The sequence below is a fragment of the Ciconia boyciana genome, chromosome 12, assembly GCF_034638445.1.
Source record: "Ciconia boyciana chromosome 12, ASM3463844v1, whole genome shotgun sequence".
Taxonomy (NCBI): domain Eukaryota; kingdom Metazoa; phylum Chordata; class Aves; order Ciconiiformes; family Ciconiidae; genus Ciconia; species Ciconia boyciana.
In genome coordinates, this window is record NC_132945.1 from 11,889,213 (window position 1) to 11,902,871 (window position 13,659).

Consider the following 13,659-nt stretch of genomic DNA (forward strand, 5'->3'; position numbering starts at 1 on the left):
ATATTTATATGTGTATATATATTCTCTCCAGAGAATAAGAAAATCTTTCACTGAAGACTTTGAGAGAGAGAGATTTGCAGAGACGTCTGCTTAGACTAAAGTATTGCCTTTTCTCATCTGGCTGTGTTATTCCAGCTGGTATAAGTGCTGCTTGCTAATTTCTGTCAAGAGAAACAGATCTTCAGAAATCCTGATTATATTTTCTCAACAGAAACTCCACAAATTACAAATTCCTTTCAAGATGTGGCCCTAACATATACCCAGTTATCTCCTTTAAAGGCTGGTACTGTTGTTTTGGACTAGCTCAGCTTGTTGGCTGAGGACTATGCCAACACCACTAGCTGGCAATCCCTATCACAGTGTTGCCTATTGTTTGTTAGACTCCTTAAAGGTTTCAGCTAAGGACCCAAGGAGGAGAGCTTTGTAGCTCCATAGTTTTTATAATTTTTCTATGAAGCTACCTTCAGAAAGGTATTGGAAATGCTAGCACTTATGCTGGAAAGTCTGTGTATTGCATTCCATAAGGACAACTTCTTAGCTTTTGTCCTTACAGCATGCAATTGTCTTCAGATGTTGACCAGACTTGTATTTCCATATTGCTGCACTGGGATTCTGTATAGGAATAGGGCTGGAGGGATTGACAACCCTAGGAAAACATGAGATGAAGACATGGACCCAGTTACAGATCTGTGTATGGCAGGCTCATTCAGTGGGGAAAGGAGCAAATGCAGAACATCTCAAACAAGCATTTAGTTCTAGCCAGGAAGACAGACTTCATGTTACCTGGGTGCTGTTTGGAGTTTATGTGGAAGGAGCATAGCTCTGTAGCGTTACTGTCAGACTGGAAGGTGCTGCCAGAGGCTTCATTTCAGTTGTGTAAGGTGCCTAGATTCTTAAGAGTGTGTGTGATGTCTGTAAATCTATTTAAAGAGGCTTATAGCAGAGTCCTTTAGGATACACTGTTACTGGTCCCTGAGATCAGTTTTCCCTTGAGGTTGGTGTTTGGTTGAGAAAACACAGAATCCTGTTCTGGGAGACTGTTGTTGCAGTGTCACAGGTCTTTTATTATACCCTGTGTTACAAAAGTCTTTAAACAAATTGTGTACAATTTTGTCATTCAAGTGCACAGGCTGGACGCTTAGAGGTGCAAATATAAAGTAACAGGGCAGATGACTTTCCTTTAATGTCAGCTTTGCTGGTCAAGACGACTTTAAAATCCTTCCCATGCAGCAATTATGTGCTTAGTATTACTGGGCACTTGAGATGACTTTTAGCCTCTTTGTGTACGCCTTGGTAGTTCTTGTCGTCTTTTACATCTGGACTTTTTTTCTTCTTTTTTTCTCTAAATATCTGACTTTATTAACATTCCACTTGAATGGAATGATGGCCCTTTTAGGGAGGAATGTGCTGTTGTACCTCTCCACCACCCCTCCCACCCCCCCCCTTTACCATCTAATCACCGTGGTAAATTTTGTAGACCATTTTCTATTACAAGCGTATGCTCAAAGACCTGGCTGACCACAGCATCTGCTCTGAGAACAAAAATGGAGATAGCCAAGACCCATCCATTTCCTGGTAAGTGACAAATCAGTGGTTTACCTCTAGTGCCCTTTCCTGCCTGTTATAAGGTGCCTGCCATATGTATGCACTATGAAAGTGTAGCAGAAACAACTGTTTTGTGGTACTGTTTGATAGGAGCAATGCAGGATGAAAAGTTCATTTTAAGGCTCACATTCATGTCAGTCAGCACCCCAGAATATTTAAGTTTAGGTAATGCCTGTAACTTCCCTCTGAGGGGATTATATTCAACATGTTTCACTAGAAAGAAAGTACATGCTTTTGTGTCACTTGAGTCTGCTCTCTTGAGTGTGTTTTTTCTTTCGAGAGGATGCTGTTTCAGTGTCCAAATTTCTAGTATCACCTGATCTCAGGGAATCCCATGAGTAAAAGTTGTGTCCTGTCTTCCCATGAGTAAAAGTTGATTACTTGCTCCAATATCTGTCTGGCCTCCCTTCTCAGGAGGCTTCTGCATGCTTTCAATTTAGGGGATTTGTAATACTACAACCAGGTCAGGGCAGCAGTCATTCCAGCTCAACCACATTCTGCAGCTTTTCTAGTAGCCTGTTTAGATGCTTCCAGAAAGTGAGGCCTTTTCCTTTAGAAAAATCTCTGAGTGGGTATTAGGTAAGATATCAAAGTATAGGGCCGGAATCCTGTCTTGGGTAAGCAGGCATAGCTCCACTAATTTCTAATGGATCTATGTTGAGTTGCACCAGCTGAACATCTGGTCCACAGTTCACAGAACCAAAGCCATTAACCCCTCCCCTGTCAGGCACATTGGCCTGAGCATTATGCATCTGAAAATGCAAATGCCTTGGGCTAGAGTTAAGCTGAATTCTTTTTCGGAAGCCATATTTGTTTTGTGTTTCTGTTATGATCTTATTTTGTGGGGAGAGACTCATTTGTGCATTTTTATGCATCAGGCTGTGTTGCCCTTTCAGAGAGACCTTGCTCTGAAAGAGTTAATAATTTCAACCTGTTTTCAGCTGGAATGAAGAAACTGGTTCCTCTGTGTCCCTGCTTTCTATTCTCTTGTTGGCCTACTTCCCTCTGCTTGCATTTTGCATTCCTAATGCCATGAATAAATCAGGACCCAAGGATTTAGAAGGTGGTACAGCTGTAGCCACTCAGAAAATTGAACCTCTGAGGCTTGTACTGCAGCTCCAACAATTGCCAATATGTGTGCTCCTGAACTCTTCTAGTAACATTTAACTGGTACCAAAATAATATTCACTTTGCCCTTTTTATATGTTTAAGTTTTTTGTGCCTCTACCCAGCATCTCCTCACTTGGCTCCCTTTGTCTTTTAGTTAAAGCTCAGTTATAAGCCCTTTAGGGCAGGGCAATTGCCTCCCAGCTGCTGTGACAAAATGGTTTATCACAAATCTTTGCACAGAGGAGAAAAGAATAAGGGAAACTGAGGGATCTGGCCTGGCTAAGGGTTCATCTTCTCTACAAAATCACAGCATAATGAAACTCCTGTCTGGCTGTGGTCCTAGATCCTCTGATAACTTGTCATTAATAATACACACTGGACTGCTTTTATTTGTAGCGCTGTGGCTCCTGAGAGAGTGTGTGAGGGAGCTCTTTATGCGCTAAAGAGCGCATAGTCAGAGGATACATCCAGTCTGGGTGAACAACAACAGGCATTGGTAACAAGCTTGCTCTGGAGGATGAATATCTTGAAAGAACAAAGTCTCAAAGTATTTTTTTCCAGGAAAGATGATTTATGTTGTAGAGATGGCTCTCCCTCATTATGGCTCTGCTTTGTAGAATAAAAGTAATGATTTTGGTTGTGATGATGGTTTGATTTCACCAAACTTTGCTTTTGACTAAGAAGGTCTTTTATGACCTTCTTAGCATATGGTGACATGGTTTTAGGCACAGGATTCCTGAGATTTGTATGTAGCTGTTAGACCTGCCTGAGTAACTCCCAAGTAATTATAGTTGGCAAGGGAGGTATTGAAGTACATAAATAATGTTTGGTGAAGTGCGTATCTTGTGATGCTGCTTCATTTCTCTGCTTCTCAGTTTCTTGTCTTGTGGGGGTAAAAAGTCTGCACAGCAGAGGGTAAGATTTAAAAAAAAAAAAAGCCTTAATTATTTTGGCATCTAATTTCCATTTTCAGGCTCACTACAGCTTGCAGAGACGTAGAAACTGAAACAGTTGGTCTTCAAGCAGGTACCTTGCACAGGCTCTAAATACGATTTTAATCTTGACAGCATTTAGAAGTCTGTAGGCTCAGACGTGACCCCATTCTGCGGCTTAATGAGTGAACATGCATCAAGCAAGCTTTGGTACCTGCCAGAAATGTGACACAAAATGGACTGTTCTAGTACAGGCTAGGTGATGGGATATTAAGTCACTGTAATGTGGCTGAGCTCCTGAGCCTCAGGCACTGGGTTTAGGTGCAAATTGCAAGAGATCCTTTTGAAAATTTTATTCTCTGCCTAAATCACTTGGGCTCTTCATTTAGAGAATTCAGTGATAACCTTCTTGTGTATATGTATATTTTTATATGCAGCTGTATCCCCATGCAGTTTGACTCGCTGTCCTCCAGTATCTGTGCTGCCTGTAAGTCTTGAGTGTGATCTCTGCAGGAAGAGGCTGCTCTCCGCAGGTTTTCTCACAACCCTCTCTCTAGAGTCTCTAGGCCTGTAAAATTGCCATCATGGTTTGTTGTACACGGATCACTAAGCAGTTTTCTTTCTCTTAGGGCACCTCTGTTCTATGTCGAAGTGAATCTTCAGCAGCTCCTGTGTGATTGCTTTCCTGCTCCTTTGTGTGCACGGCCCAGTAAATAAGGAGGGGGATGGAAAGCGCATTGTAAATGTGTTGACAGCTTTTGAAGAACAGAACGGCCCCTGAAAACCACCTGTCTGCCTTCCCCTTCTCTCCTGCATGTTTTTGCTTGCTTTTCTAACATTTTCTCCTTTCTCTCTTCTTTCTCCATCTCTCCCCTGAATTATTTTACACTCTTTTGACACCCACCCCTCATTCTTTTGGTGCTTGCATCTCTGAAAAGATTTCCTCTGTCCCCTGTAGTCCTTCTCATTTCTCATTCGGGGGGGACTGTTTCAATCCCTATGCAGGAACAAATGAAAAGGAAGATTAATTCTGCTTCTCAGTGCATGTCAGCTGTCTGCTTGTATCGGTTCTCTCTCACCCCAGGTACTGTGCTTTTAGAAAGTATCCTGCTGTTTTTCTAAACGCTTTTGACAGGGTAGAATCTGTGCTTGGAAGATTTTTTTTTTTTTTGCTTATTGATGCTAGCAAAGGAGGTGCAGTTATTTATTTGACATCAGTTATTTAAACAAAAAAAGGAACAGGATGGTACAATATCTGGGCAACCGTTCTTGTATTCTTCTCAGGCTGAATTTAGGGCTCCTAATTCTAGTTTTGTTCCTTCTTGTTGAAAAGAGACTCTTTGTGTTCTACTTACAAGCATGCTTGCCTGTCTAATGTACTGGAATTGATGGGCAGGTCTGTCCCTTTGTGTGAGATCTGTTCCTTCTGGCTTTCCCTTCACAGGTAGGCACAGCATAACCACTGAGATCAATGATCCTACATGAAAACCGAATTACTGTCATTTTGATATGGACCTCTGTGTGAGAACTCAGTCTCATCTGTTACTTCAGTTAAGAGGAGACCCAGATGAGGGAGCCCTGTGTCTCAGGAAAACAGGGATTCGTAGGCTCTTGGGGAGAAATAGGATTTCTTTAAGCCATAAGAGACCTTGTCTCAGCTCATAAGCCTTTCACCAAACCCTTCTTCAGCAGCTGGATCCACAAGGACTCTGTTGGTGTATGGCTCTAGGGAAAGTGCTCTTTTTTCTCTCTACCTGTATTCTTTTAGCGCTCTTTTTTCTCTCTACCTGTATTATTCTTTTAGCAAAGATGTGCTTTCGTATATATTCTCAGTCAATGTTTAGCTCTGTTCTTTGGCTTAGGTGTTTGGGGTTTGGAGGCTGTTAGGATATCAATGACTTGTTTCCGCATGTAGGAACTTCACAACCTCCAACTGCTTCTCCAGCACTGGTTTGGGAATTAAGCTCATCAGGCTCCACCAGCTGCTTCTCTGCTCGAAATGCCGTGTGGGTTCCTCATCAGAGGTTGCTTGACAAAATACCGCAGCACTTTGTGCAAGGCAAAGATCAGTTGAACGCAGGTGTATGAACATGCTCTAGCCTACTGCCTTCCTTGCTGCTGCTGCATCGTGCTCCCTGAAGCCTTTCTTCACTTTGCATTCTCTGTGTGTGTTCTTGGTAGTGCTCTATATGAGGGATTTTTGAAGATTTACTCCACACTGGTAAATTGTAATCTTCCTTGCACAATCTACATTCTAGGTTCCTAGGTAAAGCATCATTCACTAAAATACTTTAATTGGGATAAATTGATAAATTTGAGCTTGACTCAGAAAGGGAAAGAATCTAGCAAAGTTTCCAAAGGATGGTAACAGCACTTCATCTTCTGTACAAGAGGGAAGATGATCCTCATCTTTCAGGAGATGTGAGATTTCAAAGGAGGGAGGTTGCAGTGTTTGAAGAGGAGAGAAAGCGTGCATTTTGGGAAACAATTCTCTGCGACAAGGGCTATTTTTAGAAGAGGAATTTAATGGGTGGGAGGTTATGGGAAGCAAAAAAGTAAAAGTAATAGCCTTTAACTATTAACACCTGAAGTATTGTGTTGAAAATGCAAATATTAGAATTTTAGTTCATGTTTTTATTGGTGGGTAATGCAAGATACTTAGTGTTATGGATGTTCCAGCTTATGAGTGATTTGGCCAAATTAATACTGACTTTGAATAAAGAGAAAGTAATAGAGACTTTAGGGTCAGGCCAGACACAGCCCTTATTTCTAGCTTTTTAAAATTTTCAGACTAAAAATACTGTTAGTATATCTCCATATAGCACAGTTTTCACCAGTCATTTTCAGGAAATGCATTTGTATTCAGGGTATTCTGCATTTTGTGACTTTGTATGTTTAGTCAGTGTGGCTGATTCTGATTTCACAAGTGTAAACTGGAATTTGTTTCAATGATTTAAATTTATTTAAACTCCAGTGTTTTAAAGGGAGTGATTCTGGTGTAAATTAGAACTTATTTCAATTTCATGTTCATGCCTTATAAAACCTGGCTTGATTTTTATCTATTGTATGTTTGTACACTGTATTTAGCATTGTGCATATTGAGCTGTCCCTGTTGGGTAGGTGGAGATTCTTAGTTTTGTTAACAAGGTACATATTTGCCATCTAGTAAAACATAACATGTCTGAAATGTTTTGTTAGGGAAAGGCATACAGTAGGTACAACTGTGTCTTCTGGAAGCTGGGTTCTTGGAGTTCCTTGGGAGATTTTTTTGGATTAAGTTCTCTTCAGAACTCAAAGCATACCAAATTTAGCATCCTGTCTCATAAACCTTCCCATACACTTTAAAAAATTGTGGTGCTTATGTGAAAGGCTGCGTTTATGACAAATCTGAGTTTGTCTCCCTGATTTCCTTTGAGTTCTGAATTGCTTGGCTGTTTGTCGTAATTATATCCTTAAAACAGAAGGTACTGGGGGCCTTAGGAAGATGCTCCCAGCCATGGAAGCAACTCTTTCACCAGAGATTCTGGTTTGTCTCAAAATTTAAGCTAAACTGAGACAAGAGATTTTTTTCCTGCTGCATTTTGCTGTCCCTAAACTATCAATAATTTAGGATGCATGTACTGCAAAGCACCTTGTTTTTGTGGTTCGTGCTGTCTGTTAATGTCTCTTGTGCTGATGTCTGTCTTGTGTGCATGTGTAACTTGGCTTGATATGTACTCACTTTGTTTATCCATGTTGTCATGTCCCTTATAGATACTGTTGGTGACAGATGCATGCTGCAGTTGGATTTGGTCATGTCTCTCTGTAGAATGGTGTGTTTGGAGTTGCTTGGGTAGCCCTTCCAGCTCTCTGTTGTTTTTTCCCCCCTCACTCTCCTTACTTAACCCAGGACTTACTATTTGTGTGTGTGTACGTATGCACAAAAATAGCCCAGCAGAGACTCTGCTCATTTCTGTCTTCCTATCCATATCTATTTTTCTTGGTCTAAATATGGCTTTTCAGAATGAGTTTTGTTGCATCAGTACAGCTGTTGTGGAAGCAGAAGCTATCAAAGGAGCTTTTAAAAGCAGAAGGTGTATGGAGTGAGTATGTATTCTTGGGTTGGTACTCGAAGTATTCAGTGTTGCTCCTTTTGGAACCAGCTATGAGGAGGTTGCTATTTAAAAATCTCCTCCTTTCAGTGTAGTTACATGAGGTTTCTGTGCATCTTGCCTCACTGTGTGCTTATGATCTCTGCTCCTGACTCCTGGTTCACCTACCTAGGATGAAAGGAGAGGTTCCTCGGGGTCAGCCACCCACCTGCTGGAGGTTCTAGCTGGTACCACTGTGAGGAGCACAATGGTTTCTTGAGGACTCTCTCAAATGTACTTTACTGAAGATCAACTATATTTTGACTGCCTTCTTCAGGTTTGAGTTGGTGACCTAGAAAAGCTTTTGATCCATGCACATCCACCTCCCAACAATGGTGTGGGATTAGAAATTTTTGTTCTTAGGGTCCCAAAACTGTCTGAAAGGTAGACTTGGCCTCCCCACCACGCTGGTCACAGCAGTGGGCAACTGAGGCGGGATGGGCGCTGCTGCTCTATGCAACAGCATTTCCTGACCAACGTTCCTCAATGCACAGCCCACAGGAAGCCCTGTGCCACTGTGAGTAGTTTGCCAGTTGCATTTTCCATTGCTGCAAGAGAGGTGTCTTGGCCAGAAATGATTTTCAGAAATGTAGTGGAATTGTGAAGCTGTTGTTACATATCCGTTCGCTGGGTTTGAATGGGCCAAATGAACCTGCATTTTGAGGTACACCCGACCTACCATTTGTGAGGAATAAACGTATGAAAATGTGCAACCTTTATAAACAGCAGTGATATTTCTGTAGAACATGACTGTATGAATAGAAAATTAACATCTTTCGTCTGTCATCTCTAGGAAAAGAAGGACTAAGGCTCATTAAAGGTTATTCTAACAAGGACCAGGAAGATCATGTTTCCCAAGTTTTAATTTTCCCAGGGAGAGGCTGAGACAGTCTAGTGGCTAAAGCACGGTGCTGGGATCAGATTTGAATCCTCTTTCTGACCAAGTAATTTAACTCTGTTTCTTTTTGTGTAATATGGGAATAACATCACTGGCATCTTGAGCAGTTTGAAATCCTTGGGTGGAATGATCTGAAGAACTGCAAACTATGTTATGTATGGACTGAAATCCTAACTCCAGGTCTACTTGTGTCCTCAGCCAAGTTAGCAGCTCAAATCCTTCTGTTTCTCGTGAGCTGAGACAAGATACCCTGACATTTAAAAAATCTTGGATCAGGATTTCTCCCCAGCTTGGAAAATTGGCTCTTCCTTTACTTATTTTTCTTTTCTGAGAAGAATAGGAAGCATATCTGAAATTAAATGATTATCCTATTTTTGCTCCTTAACTGTAATTTTAAAATGGGCTGGTTTTAAGTTATTAAATCTTATGCCAGACACCCAAATTGTAGTGAAGAAAGGAGGTGAATGTGTCTGGCATTTTCCAGCACACATATGGCCATAGCTAACCTAAAATGAGAGCTGCCAGTCCTGAAAGGCGGTGGGGAGACATTGGCAAGCAGCAGGAAGTGTGTCTGAGCCCAGCAGCCTGTGTCAGGTCTCTGGAGGTCAGGCCACAGTCCCTTTTGTTCGTTTGTATTTCTCCCCCCCTCCCTTTTCTCTCTCCATGTGTATTTTGTCTCCTCCTCCTCCTGTGCGCGTGTCTGTCTTTGCATCTCCACTCTTCTCCCTCCCCTCCTCCAGATCGATTGCTGGCTGAGGAGACCTCCAAAGGGCCGGGCACTTTGTGTGATCGGCCTTGTGCCTCCTGCCTTTGCAGAGTCAAGGGTATCTCTTTGCAGGCTTGGAGAGATGCTCTTACTCCTGGTGATGTGATTGCATAGCAACACAGCAGCGCGGGGCGGTGGAGGAGGAGAGGCAGGGAGTGTGCAGGCAGCAGCGCTCAGCCTCAGCATGCATCCCTGTCACAGGGACTCCTTTGCTGATTCACAGAGGCAGCCCCTGTCCCTGCTCCCGAAGCCCGGCGGCCGCTGCCCCCGCGTCTCAGACCTGGTGGACTCGGAAGGTAGGCCATGACAAAATTTGTTTCCCACTCAGATCCTGGCTGGGCTGGAAAAGGGGAAAATATTGACAGATGGTTAACCTTGGAAATACACTCTTTGGGCATGGGTGCATGTGTGTATCCCTTCACAGTAACACTGTCCATGTATGTGCGGGTGAAGAAACTTACAGAGAAGAAAAGAAGGGTGTCAGGGGGACACAGTGGGAGCAAGAGAGGTGGCCAAGACTGTTTCTACAATGGAGAGGCCAGGAACCAGTAAGTGATGTGGTTTCTCAAGGCAAACAATAGTAGTCAGCATCCCGATTTCACCAGCTTTGATTCTTTGCACACTGAAGGCTTATTTACCCTGGCAGTGGTTTTGCCTGAGCTGAAGGACTGCTCTAGGCAGGGTGCGTGGTGGTCTTCTAGCATCCTCCTGGGAGGATTAGACAGCAGGGCAAAGGCAGGGACCCAAATATTTCTTGAGTAGTAAGCTGGGATCAGACTCTAGTCCCAGCTCTGCCCTTTTCATTCACTACCTTGCCCAGTCCAGCCTTGCTCTTTTATGTGTCTGCCCTCCCCTCCTCCAGCTTCTCCCGAGTCCTGTTCACTCATTCCTCCTCCTCCTCTCTCAGGGCCTTATATTGCCACTGCTGACCTTCCCTTTGATGCGGGCAGCCCTGACTGGCTGCAGAACTGCCCGCAGGAGGCACGGGACCTTCCTGCTCCCCAGGGCTCAGCGCTCTGCCTCCCTTTCCATGCCAGACAGGGCAGCCTGGGCAGTGGTTCACCAAGATTTAGTGCCACTTGGCACAACAGATTATTACCGGTTCCCAGACCAGCCCATTCCCTTCAGTTTTCCCTCCAGCATGGCATCACAGGCATAGAGCTGCGCTGGTCGAATTGCCAGCATCGTATTCACGGGGTCTCAATGCTGAGATTGCCTGTGTACAGTGACAGGGGTGTGGAACAATTACTCCTACACTTTTAAATGCCATGCTGTCTGTGGGAGAAACTGATGTTTGTTTGGGTTTTGGTTTTTAGTGTTGGAAAAAAATCTCTAGTCAAATCTTTGTCAGTCTGTTTTACCTGTGCCCTAATCCAAGTTCCTTTGCATCTTCTCTCCTTCTGCTGCTCAATGATCTCTCTGGAGCCATGAGAGTTCTTGCTTGATTATTCTCTTTAATGGCCTTTATTGTCTGACCATAGTACCCTACAGCAACACACTGTGCGAAGTCCCAGCTACAAGGCTCAGTCATGCCGGGAGGGTTTCCATTTTTCTGGCAGCCCTGTGTAGCACGTGTGCCTGCCGTGGCTCTGGTGCCATCTCACATCCTCCCCTGCCAGTTCCCCATGCTGAAAGCTGCTTTCTCTGCTGCTGCAGGGATGGCCAGGCAGGGCTCTGGTGACAACAAGCGTGTGGTGGCACTCCGGAAAGGGACCAGACTATAGACGTGCAATTTCAAACTATCTTGTTTTGCAGCACTGTTCCCAGGAATGTGGGTGCCTGGAGCACTGGGATGGGAAGATGTTGGAGTGGGCACTGTGATGTGATGCTGTGTTCAGGTCCCCTTTGTTAACTGAAGAAATTAAGATGAGGACCATCTCTCTCTCTGGATTAATACCCGAGATAGATTAATCCTACTCGCTAAAATTGGCCAGGACTGTAACCATGAATGGGGTTGCTCAGGTTGGAGTGACTCTTTTCAAAACTAAACAAACTGAGATAGGGAAGGGATTAAATGAATGGATTCAGACAAAAGCCATGAGTTCTGGAGAGGTATAGTGAATTTCTGATTATAATACTATACTTATAATACTATATATATTTTGAGAAATATATTCAAGGCCTCCACTTTAGGCTGGATGCCTATGATAAAAGCATAAAGGAATTGTAAGTCTCATGAAACAAGACATACTGACCAGAAAGAATTCAGTCTTCAAAAAAAACGCATTTTCACACATGTATAAAGATGAAACTGAGCTCTTCAGAACTGAGCCAAAATAGCTCAATCCTGTTTTCCTTTGCTGTTTCCCTTAGCATAAGAATAAGGTTGCTCTGATACATCTCAAGAAAGGAAAGGAAATGTCACTTCATGTGGCACACAGCCTGCTTATAAAATGTGTGGCCTCAGAAGGCCAGAGAACCCTGTGCTTTGACTGGAATATTCAGTACAGAGAAATAGATATTAGTTTGACACTGAGAATGAGAAACAAAGCGTCAAGGAAGCCAGAAGTTAGCACAGCATTACCTTGGCTATCACTGTGTGGTGGGTGTGCTCTTCCCACTATTGCTGATCAGTTATATAGTATGGCAAATGGGTGATCCGTTTTTCACAATGCAGCAAGACTCATTTCCTGCCTTGTTAGAGGGAAGGGAAAGCTCAGGTTCTTAGAGGAGAAAGACAAAGACAAGACTCAGGATTTTTAGTGGTTTTAAATAGGCTGGTTTCAGGGCTACAGGACACTACCAAGTCTCTGAAGAATTGGGTTCAATTTTTATTGTTGGTGCAACCTTCTTTTGGTCATTAGTCAAGTTATTGCCCCCCTGCTGTTCCTTTTGGGAGATTGGAGGATGTTTGCTGCTTCCTCCACTCTTTTTGTCTGTCAGGTCTATCAGACAGCAACTTCTGTGTCCAGCACAGCAGGGCTGTGTGTTTACAGCTGGATCCTCAAGGTGCTGGGGTCATTATTTGTAGTACTTGTCTAATTGCAGAAGGAGGAGAAGAGATGGGAAGAATTCCTAGGCAAAGTGAGTTTTGGAGAGAGCAGCTTAAAGCCCAGCTGGGAGTCAGAAACAACATGTAAAAGAAATTTAGATTTCAGTCTTCCTAAATAAATTCCTGTGAGTTATTTTTAAGCAGAGAGAGGAGCAGTCAGTTCTGCATGGCCATGTCGTGGGCATGCACCCATGCTCACCTGGTTAGCTGGGGACATCATCGTCTCAGTTTCCTGGTGCAAGACTAACTGGTGAAATTTTTCAGCTTGAGTTTTTGTGTGCGTATTCTTTTGCTTGGGAAAATGGGGAGCGAGTGAGCCAGTGGAAGAGATGCTGCTTCTGTATTAGGACCTGTGGCACCTATTTATCCATTGAATTAAAATAACATTTTGGTTATGAGCTCAAAGTCTAAGTGGTCATTTAAGAATGCAGCTCATTAGACGCAAGAGTGCCCCACTTCATGTACCCTCAGTGAATAAGGCGTCTTCTGTGCCACTTGCTCACTACCAGATACAGCAAAGATTTTATGTTACTTCTTAAGGACAGCTGCTTAATTGAAGGACCCTTCATTCTAATTAAGGAAGGGAACCTGGTGCTTAGGTGGAAGTGCAGTGTGAAGCCCAGCTGCAGCTTTGGCATCTGGGGTTTTTCGCCCTTGGATGATGGGGTTGTAAATGCCCACTGATGTGGAAGATTGCTGATGGTACTTTCCCCTTTCCTTGTACAAAGGAGCAAGTGAGAACCAGGAGACTGTTGGGATGATTTTTTTTTAAGGAGTGTGTTTGGGTATTTATTCCTGGTTTGTAAAGAGATGGAGACTAAGGGCCTATGCTCTAAGAGGGAGTTGTGTTGTTTGTACACTCTGTCCCTGTGGGACAGACTTCTGTTCCTTCTTTCTCACCAAACCTTGACCTAGTGGGGTCTTGGGAAGCAGGTCTGCTGGCCCTCCATCTTAGGCTTAAATTATTTACTTACGCATGCAGAAAACAATTTTTGCTGGAACAGGATGTGCTATTGCGCTGTCGAGGGAGTCCTGCTGTCTGCCAGCTTGGGAATGCTCCCTTTGTTAGCATCTACATGGGAGGTGAACTTTGAAATATCCACAAGCCTCCCACCTTACCCCTTAAAGGACACTGAGCATGCTGAGCTAAAATGTTATTACTTCTCTTATACAGTAAGTTGAACAACAAAAAAGTCATTAACATGTCCAGCAGCAGGGAACTTGTT

General features: G+C 43.4%; 1 protein-coding gene across 6 annotated transcripts in view; it reads left to right on the forward strand.

Moving 5' to 3' along the window:
• Positions 1-133: 133 nt before the first annotated feature.
• DRP2 (dystrophin related protein 2) overlaps positions 134-13,659 on the forward strand; it is a 45,144-nt gene continuing 31,618 nt past the window's right edge. For 3 of the 6 annotated variants that reach the window (XM_072876782.1, XM_072876787.1, XM_072876786.1), the window contains exons 1-2: positions 134-8,721; positions 9,492-9,737. The gene's annotated coding sequence lies outside the window, so the exon portion shown is untranslated. Of the gene's footprint in view, positions 8,722-9,491; positions 9,738-9,967; positions 9,990-13,659 lie in introns of those variants that run through there. The other 3 variants (XM_072876784.1, XM_072876783.1, XM_072876785.1) reach the window with 3 other exon arrangements.